This window comes from Nematolebias whitei, chromosome 15 (assembly GCF_014905685.2).
Source record: "Nematolebias whitei isolate Nwh7 chromosome 15, NemWhi1, whole genome shotgun sequence".
NCBI lineage: Eukaryota > Metazoa > Chordata > Actinopteri > Cyprinodontiformes > Rivulidae > Nematolebias > Nematolebias whitei.
In genome coordinates this window covers 594,910-608,394 of record NC_056512.1, presented here as the reverse complement: position 1 = coordinate 608,394, position 13,485 = coordinate 594,910, and the positions used below count along the sequence as shown (strand labels likewise).

The following is a 13,485-nucleotide window of genomic DNA, read 5'->3' as shown; positions in this document are numbered from 1 at the left end:
TATGTCTGAAATAATTGTTTGAAAAAAGGGGCAGATAAAATAAGATTTTTTCTTCTTTCTGCTGCCTTTCATTTTAATTTTTTTTGTATCTTTTTATATATTGTTATGGAATTGTTTTGTACTTTTTAAAAATGAATAAAATTCATACCATACCATACCATACCATGTCTCAGACTGTTTTCTTGTAGGCGCTATTAGCGTTTTGGTTTTTTATGGCGAGATGACAAATTTTAAGGTCTGGCCCCACCCCTTCAGCATGCTCCGGTTTGCACCGTTTTGATAACTTTGCGGCCCCCATGCCTTTTGACCAAAATGGCCAAGTTTGAAACCAATTGAGCGAAATCCCAACGAGGAGTTCGTTCAAATGCGGAGGCTATAAACCGCCGAAAAGGTGTAAAAATTAGGCTGGCTATCAAAATGGCTGCCTTCCTGTTTATCGTACAACGTTTGTGTCAGAGGGTTTTCTGTGCATCTTGGGGAATTGGATAAGTTACCAAATTTCATGTTTCTACGACAAACTAAGGTTAATGCGGAGGGTATTTTGAAATTTTCCAGGTGGTGTTCTTGAGCTGTTTCTGTTGCGATTTTTGCCACCCCTTAAAATACGTAATTTTTCACCAGTTCTCAGAGTCAGAGTCAGAGTCAGAGTTTCTTTATTGTCATTCGCACCTCATGTGGTACATGTGGTGGAGCGAAATTATGTACACAGGGTCCCAGTTACATCCAACAATAAAATGTCAAAGAAAAACAGTAATAACATCTAAGATATGAACTAAGAAAAACATCAACTAAATATACACTAAGCACTCATAACATAAAACATTGAACATCAGCACAAACATGAACATGAGTCTGTGAGCAGATGTGCACGCATGAACACATCAACATTGAAACAGATCAGCAGCAACATGAAACAGATCAGCAGCAACATGATATGGTTTTTCACAGTGATTATTCTAGTTAGAGATTCATGAGTCTAACAGCCTCAGGGTAGAAGCTGTTCCTCAGTCTAGTGGTTCTACACTTAATGCTCCTTAACCTCCTTCCTGAGGGGAGTGGGGCAAAAAGTGTGTGTGCTGGGTGGGTGGGGTCCTTCATGATGCAGGTGGCCCTCTTCCTGCATCTGGAGGTGTAGATGTCTGTGATGGTGGGGAGACTGATTCCAACAGATTTCTGTGCAGCCTTCACCACTCTCTGCAAAGCTTTTCTTTCTGCAGCTGTGCAGCCTCCATGCCACACATTGATGCTCGAGCACAGGATGCTCTCCACTGCACACCTGTAGAAGGAGGTGAGGACTGAGCTTCCCAGACCAGCTCGCCTCAGCCGTCTGAGGAAGTAGAGTCTCTGATGAGCTTTCTTGATCAGGCTGGTGGTGTTGTTGCTCCAGCTGAGGTTGTCATTCATGTGTACACCCAAGTACTTGTAGCTGGAGACCACTTCCACCGCAGATCCTCATGTTCAGGGGGGTGTAGGTGTTTTTGTTCCTTCTGAAGTCCACAATCATCTCCTTTGTCTTCTTCACATTGATGTGAAGGTTATTCTCTCTGCACCAGCTCTCCAGGTGTTCCACCTCCTGCCTGTAGCTGGACTCATCATTGTTTGTGATGCATCCCACCACCACTGTATCATCTGCAAACTTTACAATGTGACAGCCTGGATGGGTCTGATGCGTCCGCTAAATTTGGTCACTTTTGGGATATGTTAAGGCCCCCAAAACGCCAATTCATTTGGCGGAAAAAATTACAGCTCGGTCCTGAACAGAGCGAATACAATAGGCCTTAGTAGCACTTCGCTGCTCGGGCCTAACAAGACAAAACCGAGAAACCACAATAACAAGCACCATATATAATGATACTTGTTTCATCATTAGAAATTATTTTAAACAGTACATGTAATACAAGATGTATTAAGTAGCCTCCACAACCCAATTGAATGTGTTTCTGATGAACACCTGAATCTAAACACCTGTGTGAGCATGCTTGTCACTATAAGGTTTCTCCATAAAAATGTTCAATAGTGGATGTGGGGACCCACAGACCCGTCCCCACAGGACACTATGGTAACACAGGGAAGACCGGAGCTATAGACACACAGCGGTCACCAAGCCCGGAGCTCCAGGAGTCCCCCAACAGGGACACCCGCACCCTCCAGAGAAAGAAGCAAAGGGAAGCCCCGGGCGATCCCCCGCAACCATCCATCCATCCATCCATTTTCTTCCGCTTATCCGGGGTCGGGTCGCGGGGGTAGCAGCCTAAGTAGGGAGGCCCAGACTTCCCTCTCCCCAGCCACTTGGGCCAGCTCTTCCGGGGGAATCCCAAGGCGTTCCCAGGCCAGCCGAGAAACGTAGTCCCTCCAGCGTGTCCTTGGTCTTCCCCTGGGCCTCCTTCCGGTGGGACGTGTCCGGAACACCTCACCAGGGAGGCGTCCAGAAGGCATCCTAAACAGATGCCCAAGCCACCTCAACTGGCTCCTCTCGATGTGGAGAAGCAGCGGCTCTACTCCGAGTCCCTCCCGGATGATCGAGCTTCTCACCCTGTCTCTAAGGGAGAGCCCAGACACCCTGCGGAGAAAACTCATTTCGGCCGCTTGTATCCGAGATCTCATTCTTTCGGTCACAACCCAAAGCTCGTGACCATAGATGAGGGTGGGAACGTAGATCGATCGGTAAATTGAGAGCTTCGCCTTTTGACTCAGCTCTCTCTTCACCACGACAGACCTGTACAGCGCCCGCTTCACTGCAGACGCTGCACCTATCCGCCTATCGATCTCACGCTCCATTTTTCCCTCATTCGTGAACAAGACCCCAAGATACTTGAACTCCTCCACTTGGGGTAGGACCTCCTCCCTGACCCAGAGAGGGCACTCTACCCTTTTCCGGCTCAAGACCATGGCCTCGGATTTGGAGGAACTGATCTTCATCCCGGCCGCATCGCATTCGGCTGCGAACCGCTCCAGTGAAAGCTGTAGATCACGATCTGATGAAGCCAATAAGACCACATCATCTGCAAAAAGCAGAGACGCAATTCTGAGGCCACCAAAACGGATCCCCTCAACACCTTGGCTGCGCCTAGAAATTCTGTCCATAAAAGTTATGAACAGAATCGGTGACAAAGGGCAACCTTGGCGGAGTCCAACTCTCACGGGGAACAAGCCCGACTTACTGCCGGCGATGCGGACCAGGCTCTGACACCGGTCATACAGGGACCTAACAGCCCGTATCAAAGGGCCTGGTACCCCATACTCCCAGAGTACCCCCCACAGGGCCCCCCGAGGGACGCGGTCGAAAGCCTTCTCCAAGTCCACAAAGCACATGTAGACTGGTTGGGCAAACTCCCACGCACCCTCCAGGACCCTGCTGAGAGTGTAGAGCTGGTCCAGTGTTCCACGGCCAGGACGAAAACCGCACTGTTCCTCCTGAATCCGAGGTTCGACTATCCGACGGACCCTCCTCTCCAGAACCCCCGAATAGACCTTACCAGGGAGGCTTAAGAGCGTGATTCCCCTGTAGTTGGAACACACTCTACGGTCCCCCTTTTTGAATAGGGGGACCACCACCCCGGTCTGCCAATCCAGGGGAACTTCCCCCGATGTCCACGCAACATTGCAGAGTCGCGTAAGCCAACACAGCCCTACAACATCCAGAGCCTTAAGGAACTCTGGGCGGATCTCATCCACCCCCGGGGCCCTGCCACCGAGGAGCTTTTTAACCACCTCGGTGACCTCAGCACCAGAGATTGGAGGGCCCGACCCAGAGTCCCCAGGCTCCGCTTCCTCAGTGGAAGACGTGCCGGTGGGATTGAGGAGGTCTTCAAAGTATTCCGCCCACCGACCCACAACATCCCGAGTTGAGGTCAGCAGCAAACCACTCCCACTATAAACAGTGTTGGTGGCATACCGCTTCCCCCCCCTGAGATGCCGGATGGTGGACCAGAAACGTCTCGAAGCCGTGCGGAAGTCGTTCTCCATGGCCTCTCCGAACTCCTCCCATGCCCGAGTTTTTGCCTCAGCAACCACCCGAGCCGCATGTCGCTTGGACTGCCGGTACCCATCAGCTGCTTCCGGGGTCCCACAGGCCAAAAAGGCCCGATAGGACTCCTTCTTCAGCCTGACAGCATCCCTCACCGACGGTGTCCACCATCGGGTTCGAGGGTTGCCGCCCCGACAGGCACCGACAACCTTGCGGCCGCAGCTCTGGTAAGCCGCCTCGACAATAGAGGCACGAAACATGGTCCACTCAGACTCAATGTCCCCCACCTCCCTTGGAACATGTTCAAAGTTCTCCCGGAGGTGGGAGTTGAAACTCCGTCTCACAGGAGACTCTGCCAGACGTTCCCAGCAAACCCTCACAATACGTTTGGGCCTACCAGGTCTGACCGGCATCCTCCCCCACCATCGGAGCCAACTCACCACCAGGTAGTGATCAGTTGACAGCTCCGCCCCTCTCTTCACCCGAGTGTCCAAGATATGTGGCCGTAGATCAGATGAGACGATGACAAAGTCGATCATCGAACTGCGGCCTAGGGTGTCCTGGTGCCAAGAGCACATATGGACACCCTTATGCTTGAACAAGGTGTTCGTTATTGACAATCCATGACGAGCACAGAAGTCCAACAACAGAACACCACTCTGGTTCAGATCAGGGGGGCCGTTCCTCCCAACCACACCCCTCCAGGTCTCACTGTCATTGCCCACATGAGCATTGAAGTCCCCCAGCAGAACAAGGGAGTCCCCAGAAGGTGCACTTTCCAGTACCCCCTCTAAGGACTCCAGAAAGGGTGGATAATCTGAACTGCCGTTTGGTGCATAAGCACAAACGACAGTCAGAACCCGTCCCCCCACACGTAGGCGGAGAGAGGCCACCCTCTCATTCACGGGGGTGAACCCCAATACACAGGCACCAAGTTGGGGGGCAATTAGTACGCCCACGCCTGCTCGGCGCCTCTCACCAGGGGCAACTCCAGAGTGGAAGAGTGTCCAGCCCCTCTCAAGGAAACTGGTTCCAGAGCCCGAGCCATGCGTAGAGGTGAGTTCGACTATTTCTAGCCGGAACCTCTCAGCCTCACACACCAGCTCAGGCTCCTTCCCCACCAGTGAGGTGACATTCCACGTCCCAATAGCCAGCTTCTGTAGCCGAGGATCAGACCGCCAGGGTCCCCGCCCTCGGCCACCACCCATCCCACATTGCACCCGACCCCTTTGGCCCCTCCCACAGGTGGTGAGCCCATGGGAAGGGGGACCCACGTCTCCTCTTCGGGCTGTGCCCGGCCGAGCTCCATGGGTAAAAGCCCGGCCACCAGGCGCTCGCCCACGTGCCCCACCTCCAGGCCTGGCTCCAGAGTGGGGCCCCGGTGACCCACGTCCGTGCAAGGGAACACTAGGTCCATTTGTGTTTTTCATCATAGGGGTGTGTTTGGGCTGCACTTTGTCTGGTCCCTCACCTCATCCCCCGCAACCACAATGCAGAAACCCCAGGAGGCTGCAGCAATGAGTCCACAAGCCCCGCCGGCAACCTGCCCCTCCAGAGTAGATCCGGCCATGGACACTGAGCCCTGAGTCCCGAGGTCATACCACACCCCAACAGAGGCCCAACAGAGACAGGGCACCCAGGCCCCGGCAGGCAGCCACCAGGGCGGGCATGCACACACTCCACCACTCAGCCCCAGATGCTGAGAGCCGCCAATGCACTGGCGGCAGGGGGGCCCACCACCGGAGGGGAGCATGACATGGGGAAGTAGACATGATTGGGGGGGGGGGGGTAAATGGGGGGCCCAAATTGATCCAAGAGAGGGGACCACCTAAAACCCAACTCGAGACATAAACAGGCACACAGAGATAGCCCGACAAACTGAACTGTGCAGTAACTACTCTGGTTATTCTCTTGGAAGTGGCAGCACAGATTCATGTTTACACTATCAGTTTCTGACATTTGAAAATGTTTCAGAGCCTTTCATGATCGTTTCTGAGATCCTTCCTACCTACAGCCATCAGTATCTATAACATCTCTTGAGATGAGGATCTCATGAGGATAACGAGTTTCAACAACAAATAATTTCCCTTTGGGATTAATAAAGTATTTTTGAATTGAATTGAATTGAATGTCTGTTGATGTAGCTTTAACATGCAGCATGAGCTCACTTCCTGCAGGGATGTTCTAATGTTTGTTCTGAAGCATCTGTGTAATATAATTTCTGGGAAATGTAAAGTTATCTACATGAACCACTTTTACATGTTGAAGGTAGATGTTTTACGTTTTAGAGCTTTTTAAAAATTTGTCAGCTCAGACTGGCTCCTGTGAGCTCATCAGTACAGCCTGAAAGAACACACTTCTCTTATATCCTTTACCTTTATAAATCTGATATATTTTATAGCACTTAATTCTAATACTGATTTATAATCTTTTACAGTAATGCACTTTGACATAATACATTTAATTAGGCAGAAATATAGTTAGATTGCTGTCTGTATCATTGGTAAGAGGGGCATTTGTTACTGTGAGCACAGCCTGTTTGCAGGTCATGTGATGGGTTCTCCATCTCTCTCTGACCCGTTCAGTCTCTGAACCCAACCTGAAGGTGCGCTCTCGGTTGAAGCAGAAGGTAGCAGAGAGGCGCAGTTCGCCTCTTCTCCGCAGAAAGGATGGAACCATCATCAGCACCTTCAAGAAACGAGCCATTGAGATTTCAGGTAATGTTGTTATTAATAACAACTGCCAACAACAGGCAGAATGTTTTGTTAGTTTTTTTGTCTTTTAGCAAAATATCTCCTGAACATTTGGATATATTTTAAAGTTAATTTTAACTGATAAACATTCAGAGTCAACTTGATGAAAGATGGCTGCCACAGCTAACTGACCTCAGCTAATATAAAAATGTCCAAACACGAACAGTTTTCCTGATAGTGAACCAAAATGAACAATTATTAAATCGAGAGGTGGAAGGAATACTTTTCGGATCTTTTCAATCCCACAGAACGTCTTCCATGGAGGAAGCTGAGTGGGAATTTTGAGGTTGGTCTGTCCATAACCGTGGCTGAGGTTGCTGAGGTAGTTGAAAAGCTACACAGTGGCAGAGCTTTGGGGTGGATGAGATCCACCCATGATTTCCTTAAGGCTCTGGATGTTGTGAGGCTGTCTTGGTTGACATGCCTTTGCAACATCGCCTGTACATCGGGGGCAGTGTCACTGTATTGGCACACTGGGGTTTTGGTTCCCCTCTTCAAAAAGGGGGACCGGAGGGTGTGCTCCAATTATAGGAGCATCACTCTCCTTAGCCCCCCTGGTAAGGTCTATTTAGGGGTACTGAAGAAGTGAGTCTGATTGTTGGCTGAACCTCAGATCCAGGAGGAACAAAGCAGATTCTGTCCTGGCCATGGGACACTGAACTTTACCCTCACTAGGGTCCTCGAGGGGTCATGGAAGTTTGCCCATCCAGTCTACATGTGTTTTGTGGACTTGGAGAAGGCATTTGACCGTGCTGCTCGAGGTACACTGTGTGTGTGTTTGTGTGTTTGTGTGTGTGTGTGTGGAGTTCCTCTGTGAGTATGGGATTGGGGGCCCATTACTACAGGCTGTTCAATCCCTATGCAAACAGTGAGAGTGTTTGGTTTGCATTGCTGGTAGTAAGTCAGACCCCTTTAGGGTGGGAGTTGGACTCCATTGTCACTGATTCTGTTCATACCATTCATGGACATAATTTCTCAGTGCAGCCAGTGGGTGGAGGGAGTCTGGTTTGGTGGCCTCAGGATTCCATCTCTGATATTTGTGATTGATTTATGGTAGAGACTATGTCTCTGTTGCTATAGCGGTGCACAGAAGTGCAGCGGCTTCTCATGCTTCCAGGATTAAGCCTTATTTTAATTATTTTAATTTCTATGAGGCTGTTGTAGGCATTAGTTCAGTGCTAGATTCACGGCTCAAGTACAGCTCAACCGAACTGATGGCCATCAGAGACAGTTCGGTTATTAATATTTCACCAAGGCTGAAATCTGCACTCAGCAGACAGCGGCTCCTGAGGACAACGGAATGGCGCAGCAAAGTGCGAGGAGCAACGATCAAGAAGAAACAATGTGCTTGGAAACAAAAGAGGGGGAAGTGGGCGGGCGCGTTGGCCCAGCTAAAGGCTAGAAGGCCACTAATTCCTCCTCTCTTTCTGGCCAATGTCCACTCACTGGATAATAAAATAGACTTGTTATATCTGAGGATGAGTATTTCTAAAGAGATGAAGAACTGTGCTGTTCTTTGCCTAATGGAAACCTGGCTTAATAACAACATGCCAGACTCAACTTTCCAGATCCATGGTCTTCAGTTATTCTGAGAGGGCCGCAACCATAAGTCGGGTAAAACACAGGGGAGGAGGGTGAAGGACTCTGTATGTTCGTGAATGAAGATTGGTGGACGAACAGTGGAGTGGTAAAAAGCTGCTGCTCTGAGGCGATAGAACTTATGACTGAAATGTCGGCCATTCTATCTGCCACAGGAGTTTACTGCAGTGTTCGTCACCATTGTTTACATCCCACCACGTCAAAGGAGCTGTATGACACCATTAGCTCACTGCAGGTAAAGCACTCAGAGGCGTTTGCGTGGTTGTGGGGGACTTTAACCACGTGAAACTTATGGACACTCTGCCCAGTTTTTACCAGCATGTCCCCTTTCCTATGCAGGGAAACAACACTCTGGACTTATCCTGATACATTCTCAATAATCCAGGTAGAAAAATCTAAAAAAGTTAAATCTGGTCCTCTGGACATTCAAAAAACAAAACAAAGCCAAACAACAACAACAACAAAAAAAATGTAGAAATGTTTTGTCTTTCATCCGAAAGACTTCCTCAGTCTGAGGTGCTGTATTCAGCTCAGTCTTATAATTAGCACCTTCTCAGAGTGGATCAACCAGTTTGCTGCTGACAACCAAAACCAGCTGCTCACATGATCAAGAAGGACCATCAGAATGACCACTGGTCTTTGGTCTGGGCTCCTCCTTTTCACCTGATGGCTGACTGGAGTCCTGTTTGGGTTTCTTCTCTGCTTTCAGGAAGGCCCAGTTAGGATATCCACATTGCTCTAGAGCCTGTCTTGTGTGGGATTTCTCCTTCTGCCTGGCTCCTGAGCTAGTGGGGACGCTGTCTGCTCTGTGGTACAGAGTCCTGATGACTCCTAACTTGTGCTCCAAAGGGTGATGAGAATCAAACAGTCTGGACTGTGTGTGCACTAACATCTATTTTATTTCATAATGCTTTATTTATTTATTTAATTTTGAGCATTTTGGTGTTCCATAGTGATCAGCCTGAAGAGCTTCTCTTATATCACTTCTTAATGGTTTCAATTCTGTTTCTCTGTTTTGTTTTTCTCTTCAGTCTCTTCTCTCTGTAACAGCGCACCAGGTTCTGGTCCCAGCAGTCCCAACAGCTCCAACACAGCCATCTCCAATGGCAATACAAGTTCTGTCCCCAACATACAGACCGAGGTACAGTCTGAGCACAAATCTTAAGTCTGTCCCCTGCTGGTCACTGCAAGTCAAGCTTGTTCCTCTGAGCTCATAAAAATAAATATGATAATAAAGTCCTATGGTAATTATAAGCGAATATTAAATGGTCACAGAAGAAAACCATCCTGCTTATATCATCTTTTAGCATCACAATCACGTTTCTGCATCCTTGTTGGACATGCATTCTGTTCAGAAGTCTTCATGAATCATTCAGTCCGTCCAACGAGCCAAAGTCAGTGTTTAAATTTGTCTTAATCATGGCTGTTTAAAGGTCTTTCAGAGTTTTTTCTTTAGATTTGTCTGCTAATTCACCTGGCTTTACTACAAATTATTTGTGTCCCCTTTTGTGGAGGGAAAAAGGGGAATTGGAAATGCCTTCTGTCTGTCTGTCCTTTATCTCATCTGTAAGTCCATTCGTCTGTGAATGTGAGTGTTATAACTTGAAAAATAAAATAATTTGTTTTTAGTTCATGGCTGAAGCTAGGTGTAAGAAAGGTCCCTTTCCAAAAAGGAAACTCAAAAATCACTTCAAAAATCCAAGATGACTACCATATTTGTCATTTGAAGAAATTATGCTTTTCTAGTTTTTGTATTGCTTAACAGTATAGTTTTCTCAAATGAATGGGGTGGACGGCCAAGACCACCATTGGGCACCCCCTGGCTCCACCCTTGCGCCTTGTAACAAAGGTTTAACTCCTACCCACTTGAATATCTCGTACCAAAAACATTAAGGTTTCCTTCATTCACTGTTCAATTCCAGTCCCAAAAAACACTCATTGCCAAAACACAATCAATTTCAAATCTCTGTGATGGGGGACATTGGTGCACTGCTTGTTAAGATATCTTTTTATTTTTCTAATCTTCTTCTATAAGTTGTTAAAGTAATAAAAGTGACAGAACTCAGCAGTTTACCATTGCTGTTGACAAAGAATCATTTTGAAACTGCGATTAGATATTTTACCAGAAGCCTGTGGAAAAGACATGTCATTTTATTTAATTAGTCATGTTCAGACTTTCGCATACTTTTGTGATTTCAATTTTTCTGTAACGGGATCCCTTTTCCTTCAACTAGTTTGCACTCACAAACATTGAAAACATGTGTTTGTGTATTTTATTGTGTTTTTGTTTGTTTTTTCATTCTCCTTGCATCTGTCTAAATGTTTTCATGTCTTCCTATTTGTTGTCTTTTTACAACCTTTCATTTTTATTAATATTTGAAGTTTTACACCCAATATATGGAAATGACCAACATGCTTTCCCATTCACTGTTAAATGAGTTTTATATTATTTTCCATTGTTTCAGCTAGCAGCTTTCTTAACAGTGTATATTTATTTTTTATGTAACAAATATCTAATCAAGATAAATCCATGTTGTTGATGTGATTGCATTAGTATAAAACAAGTGTAGAACTGAAGACAGATTTAATGTCCATGTCTTTGTCTACAGTTGAGATCTCTCCATCAGACTCTGGGGACAGAGGGGACACTGAGTCCTCTGAGTCTCTACACCTCACCCTCCCTGCCCAACATCTCTCTAGGCCTCCCTGCCAACACACACATTCCGGTGGGTTAATCTCTTATTATTTACCTCCACAGGTTTACACTTACACACTGCAGTCCTCACTTCTAAAGACAGACAGACAGGCAGGCTTCTACACAAAGACAGGTTCTTAAAGACAAGCAGGGTTCTTAAAGACAAGCATAGTTCTTACAGACAAATAGCTTTCTACAAATAGACAGGCAGAGTTTCTACATTCTCCAGACAGATAAGGTTCCTACATGTAGACGACTTCCTACAGATATACAGGCAGGGTTCCTGTAGACAGACAATTTTCCTCTGACAGACAGGGTTCTTATAGACCAGTGATTCCCAACCTGGGTGGCCCTGTGGTTGCCCAATCTATTGCGGAAGCACAATTCCTATTGTCAACAATACTTGTGGGCCCACGGGTGATGTAGCGCTGCTTCACTTCACCATGAAGTGGCACTGTTTCACCATGGAATAATTATAATATTAATTTATAATCATTGTGCTTTATTTCAGTGGTAATGAAGAGTTGTGTAAATAAAAACAACCATTTTATGCTGGCTTTGATTAAGTAATCTTTCAATTGATTTGATTAATTATTAATTAATAATTTAGCATCCGATATACTGTGTATAAAAATTTGTTTTGCTTTAATAGATTTCTTTTTTTAAAAAAAGAAAGAAGGGAAACAAGAAACAGTTTTACTTTTGGTCAGCAGAGGTTTATTCTTCATGAAGCGGCACTGTTTCACCATGGACATAATTATAATATTGGTTTATAGTCATTAAGAAATGACCACAATTTAAATGCGTGCTTTATTTCAGTGGTAATGAAGAGTTGTGTAAATAAAAACCACCACTAGATGGCTGGCAAAAAACCCCAACAAAAACGAGTTTTATATATATATATATATATATATATATGTAGTATGACAATATACGAGATATATATGCATACAATATTCACGAGTTCCTCATCTTTCTGACTGTGTAATGTCGTGCATTGAATTTAACAGAAATGTAACGAGAGACGTTATTTATCTTTGACCCATCAAAATGAATGCGGTCATTTATTTTCAGAATCAAAATTTAACATCAAACATTTACATTAATTTGGCAAAATATGAAAATAATAACAGACAAGTTTCACAGAAAATGAACTTCAATCACGCGGCGGTGACTGAGGACTTTGCTTCAGATATTTCTAAAATATCTGTACTGATTTTATGAGATAGAGGAGAGTTTTAAGATGAAATGGAGATTTATCTTACAGAGAGATATGTGAGGGAATTAATCTGTTTGACCAGAAATTGCACGCTCCATCAGATATCAGCTTGCCCACGGTACACTTGGTCGAAAATAGAACCCTCTACCTGTTGATGATGAAATCAGCGTCGGAGCAGGTTCCTTTCTGACTCTTTTCAGCGTCTCCGTGAGAACTGCCAAACCCTCAAAGAGTCGTACGTGGTGTTCAAACAGAAATTATAATCCCAAAACGTCTCTGGATCATCCTGAACGCGTTTGCACCCAAGAACTCTGAACTCCTTTCATTCTTCAGAACTTCTCAGACTCTAACAGAATCTTTCAACTCCAGCAACTCTCTAGTTCTTCATCTCCTCAGCCTCTGGAATTCTCTGGAATTCTCTGGAATTCTCCTGAATTCTAACATGAACTGGGAAGTTGCCACATTTTAAATGGGTCGACTTCCGGTTCATTTGAGAGCTTTTGATTGGTCGATGGACCAGGAATAGAGGTGTGGTGTATGATGTAAGATGTTATTAAAAATCAAGGATTGTTTAGTAACGAACAGAAAGATTATTGTAGGACTTCAGACTTCGTGGAGTCTCACACTTGTAATCTTCTGCAAAAGTTTAAACATGACATCTTTCTCGGTAAACATTTTAGTTGACCGAAAACCGACCTTTAACATACTTACATTGCAGACAGAAAAATCAAGAAATGCATATTAACCTGATTTCTTCTTTGAATGAGGAATAAAAATCATTACTTACTGTTTATGTAAAATAAAAATGAGTAGTTCTCTTCAACCTGTAAGCATTGAGTGAACTAACACAATTTTGATTATCAAACATTTGTAAAACAGTGATGATCATAGAGAATTGTCTTTTCTGCTTGATTAATTCAAGAAAGAAAGTCACCAGATGGCTCAGACTGTATTCAGATCAATGAAATAACAGTCCCTGTCCATCTGATAGATTTGAGGTCATCAGGGTCAGATCAGGGTCAGATCAGGTTCACTACAGTCCCCCCTTTGGAAATCATCACCTGTCCATGGGGATGAATTCCAACCGTGAACTTAGACCTTCAAATGTCCTTGAGCTTGATGTAATCCAGCAAGGAAGACCAAAGTCAAAAGTAATCCAGCAAGGAAGACCAAAGTCAGAAGTAATCCAGCAAGGAAACAAAGTCAAGGTAATTCCACAATGTTCTTGGTATTCCATTGTGTTGATTATAAT

At 45.6% G+C, this 13,485-nt stretch overlaps 1 long non-coding RNA gene across 1 annotated transcript; it reads left to right on the top strand.

Moving 5' to 3' along the window:
* Positions 1-6,548: 6,548 nt before the first annotated feature.
* LOC119421424 lies at positions 6,549-11,039 on the top strand. Its single transcript, XR_005187366.1, has 3 exons — positions 6,549-6,684; positions 9,351-9,460; positions 10,929-11,039. It is a non-coding gene; the product is annotated as an uncharacterized LOC119421424 (long non-coding RNA).
* Positions 11,040-13,485: the final 2,446 nt, after the last annotated feature.